This window comes from Pteropus vampyrus, unplaced genomic scaffold (assembly GCF_000151845.1).
Source record: "Pteropus vampyrus isolate Shadow unplaced genomic scaffold, Pvam_2.0 Scaffold19, whole genome shotgun sequence".
Classification (NCBI taxonomy): domain Eukaryota; kingdom Metazoa; phylum Chordata; class Mammalia; order Chiroptera; family Pteropodidae; genus Pteropus; species Pteropus vampyrus.
This window is the reverse complement of record NW_011888800.1, coordinates 6,021,059-6,025,002: the sequence shown is the minus strand read 5'-3', so window position 1 is coordinate 6,025,002 and position 3,944 is coordinate 6,021,059. Positions and strand designations below refer to the sequence as shown.

The following is a 3,944-nucleotide window of genomic DNA, read 5'->3' as shown; positions in this document are numbered from 1 at the left end:
GTAAAAATATCCGTGTCATAGGGGTACCCAAAGAAGGAGAACAAGAAGTTGAAAATATATTTGAAGAAATATATTGATTTCCTAACCTGGTGAAGGAAATAGACATATAACCCCAGGAAGCTCAGAGTCCCAAAAAAGATGAACCAAGAAGGCCCACACCAAGACACATTATAATTAAAATGCCAAAGGTTAAATACAAAGAGAGAATCTCAAAAGCAGCAAGAGAAAAGCCGTTAGTTACCTACAAAGGAGCACTCATAAAACTGGTAGCTGATTTCTCAAAAGAAACTATGCAGAACAGAAGGGCTTAGCACAAAATATTTGACATTATGAAAACTTAAGATCTACAACCAAGAATATTTTATCCAGCAAAGCTGTCATTTAGAGTCAAAGGATAGATAAAGAGTTTCCCAGACAAAAATAAGTTAAAGGAATTTATCAACACAATGCCAGTACTTACAGGAAATGTTGGAGCAACTTCTTTAAGAAGAAAAAACGTGTATCAAAAACTGGAATAAAGAATGGTAACAACTACATTCCTATCAAATAAGTACCTTAAATGGAAGAGAATTAAGCGCTCCAACCAAAAGATAGGGTGGCTGAATGGATAAAAAGACCCTTATATACGCTGCCTACAAGAGACTCACTTCAAAGTAAAAGACACACATAAACTAAAAAGAAGAGGATGGAAAAAAATACTGCCTTAATGGACCTAGAGGGTATTGTGTTAAATGAAGTAAGTCAGATAAACACAATCACATGATTTCACATACATGTGGAATCTAAAGGACAAAATAAATTACAAAAACGAAAACAAATTCGTAGATAGAATATTTTGAGGGCTACTAGAGGGGAGAGGCGTTGGAGGAATGGTAAAAAAGGGCAAAGGGAGTAAGAAGTACAAATGGACAGTTACAAAATAGACATGGAGATATTAAGTGCAGCATAAGGAAAATAGTTAACGATGTTGTAATGTTGTGGCCGCCAGCCCCAATAGACACACGGACCACCAGAAACCAGTGAGTTATAGGAAGCACACTCTTTATTCAGCCAGCTGGGTCTGCCAGGGGTACGCAGACCCCAAATTAAGCAGCCCCGAAATGTAGAGGTACAGAGTTTTTAAGTCCTAAATCCCATTCTTCATGCTGTCTTAAACACGAAGGTCTATTTTTCTTCTATTTACTAACTGCCAACCCACAGGTCGATTATGCAAGCGGGGGTACAGAAGCAGAAAGCTTATTGTTAGAATGTTATGTTCCCATGGGTGATGACCTATGTTCCCATGGGCGGTGACCTATGTTCCCATGGGCGATAGCCAAGCAGTAGTCAGCTAGCACAGTAATAATATGTAAGGGAGAAGAGGGGTACTAGACTTATTGGGGTGATCACTTTGTGAGTTATATAAATCTCTAATCACTATGCGGTACAATTGAAATATATTACTGATTGCCAACTATAATTAAAAGGATGTACAAGACATGGATTTTTGCCCTTTCAAGACAAGTAATAATATTTACCAGTGAAAGTGAAGTAGCCATATTATAGCACAATCAGCCATGAGGCAACCAAGAAATAACACTGGTAAATATTAATCAGTTAAGAGTTATTATCATGGGACCTAGTCGTATCAATCAATATGTCGAAGCCCTCAACCATATCTCTCACTTATTAAAATGAAACCAGTTACCTTTAAGTCAAAACAAGCAAACCTTTGGTTGTCTTTTCCTGGCTCATTTCTCCTTTTCTTCAAACACTTTCTCTGGATGCTGTACACATTCCTTTTCCTATTCAACTTCTTTTTACTGTTTCTTGTTTACTTGGTTATCCCCGCTTCCCATCCTTTTGCATCAGCCCACAGGAAATTGCTCCCTCTCGACTTTTCATTCCTGGAATTCATCAGACCCGGGTTGTTATATCGTGTACCTTTTATAAACGAGACTTAATAAAAAGGTTTAGGAGACCGTGAACTGGATTCCTAAATTTCCCCTTTCTTAAATGCTTCAGCTACACCCAAGGGATAACTGAAGAGCAAGGAAACTGGGCTTCTAGCCCAGGTGACAGCAACATGTAATTATAAGTCTCAGGGAACCCCTACTGACGAGACATGGAGAAGTAACGACAATAGTCAAGGAAGCAAAGTCTAGAAGGAGCCGCCAGTTTGGCCACCGCGTCCAGACTAGGATCCTCCGTGCCTCCCACGCTCTGGACCGGGGCAGTCACGCTCAGGAAGGCCAAGATGGCGCCGTCCCCGCGGCCGCCTCGGCGTGGGGGGCGGGGCCGGCGCGTCACGTGACCGCCGAGGGCCGTGCGCCCCTAGGCGAGCTCCGAGTGTCCCGCAGCCGCGCAAACCGTCCCTTGCTCCTCCAGGAGCGTTTTCTTGTGTTTCCGCACGGCAGCGACGCTCTCTCCCAGCTGCCGGGGGTGCGGAGCGAGGCCAGGAAAGGGGGCGCTAGGCCTTGCCGAGGCAAAGGGGCTGCGGGAGCGGGTCCGTGCAGCCGAAGTAGGAGGTCAGAGCTCCCTGCCAGGGGCTGGACTGGAGGAGACCGCGCAGGTGTCCTGGGGTACGGCCAGATGCTAAGGGCGAGGCTTTTGGGGGAAAATTGAGGGCATTCCGCCAATGTCATGGGCGCCGTCGGAGACTCGAGGCTCCCCTCGGGGTTTCCACCACTTGGCTTGGGAATTTCACAGGTTTCCCATCGCCATCCGGCTTCGAAGCCAACAGGATTGAAAACCGGCTTCAGCCAAATGCTGTTCTGCCTCTAAAAAGTGGGGCTGAGCCCGTCAGCCTACGGTACTCGAGGGGATGCCCCAGCCCTTGCGGGGTGGAAGGAGTAGAGGTAGAAGCGGGCGGCGGGAGCGGAGAGCCCCTTCCTTGACCATCAAATGCCTCCTTCAGTGTTTCCATCTCTGCTGAGTGGGCTTGGCTGCGCTGACCACCCGGGAGGAGGGACGGACGACGTCCGGCGGGCTCTGACCGTGCTGCTTTCATGTGGCTGCTGACCGGGAACCAGGTGGGCATGGGGCGCAACCTCGCCCTCCTCCATCCCCGCCTCCCAGGCTCCTGGGCTGGTGATGTGGAGACGTGACGGGGATCGCGACTGCCCCGGGTTCTCCAGGACTCCTCCAAGTACCCGCGCGTCCCTCCGCGCCCCGGGCAGGAGAGACTGCCGCGGGGCTCGGAGGCGGGTGGACCAGCGGGCTACGAACAGCGCCGTAGCACCAGCCTCGCCATGGGGCATAACGGCAGCTGGATTTCCCGAAACGCCAGCGAGCCGAGCAACGGGTCGGGGGCCGAGGCGGCCAGCGCCAACCGCAGCGCGCTCGGGGAGTTCGGCGAGGCACAGCTGTACCGCCAGTTCACTACCACTGTGCAGGTCGTCATCTTCATAGGCTCGCTGCTCGGTAAGCTGTCCCTAGGGGCACCACCTGGGGAGGGGCTCTTCCCCGAGGGCACAGGTTCCCATCTATTCTCCGTATGGCAAAGTGCAGAAAAATAGTTGAAGGTGGTTTAAAAATGCCCGGGTAACTGCAGGGAAGTTAAGCAGGGACGGTCGACTCCAGCCCCACAATGGAAACAAGAGTTCCGGTAGGGCTTTCTCCTGGCCCGGGGACGGTGCCAGGTCCAGGCGGAGGTCAGCCTCCCAAGGCGGCCCTCGCCGAACGCTTCGGGATGGGCGCGGGGTTGTGTCCATCATTCCTTACCTCCCCGGTGCCTGGGCGGAGCGCCGGCCGGAGCTCTTGTTTACATATAGCGAGGAACAAAGCTTCTGTTTTTCTCTACCATCGATTCCCTCCCTATATGTAAAATTTTTTTGAAAGAGTCTTATTTGGCTCGTGTTTTATGACTTGCATGTTCGAAACATCGACCTGCTGGTAAACAAAAGCCTGTGGAGTTAAACTCTGGTAACCTTCGGATATTTTTAAATCCCCAAACAAAACAAATC

The 3,944-nt window shown here is 49.5% G+C and overlaps 1 protein-coding gene across 2 annotated transcripts in view; it reads left to right on the top strand.

The window, feature by feature from the left end:
* Positions 1-2,328: 2,328 nt before the first annotated feature.
* The window catches only part of GPR176 (G protein-coupled receptor 176), an 87,722-nt gene continuing 86,106 nt past the window's right edge, over positions 2,329-3,944 (top strand). Inside the window, exons 1-2 of one of the 2 annotated variants that reach the window (XM_023527739.1) lie at positions 2,329-2,791; positions 2,897-3,402. The gene's annotated coding sequence lies outside the window, so the exon portion shown is untranslated. Of the gene's footprint in view, positions 2,792-2,877; positions 3,403-3,944 lie in introns of those variants that run through there. The other variant, XM_011354898.2, reaches the window with a different exon arrangement.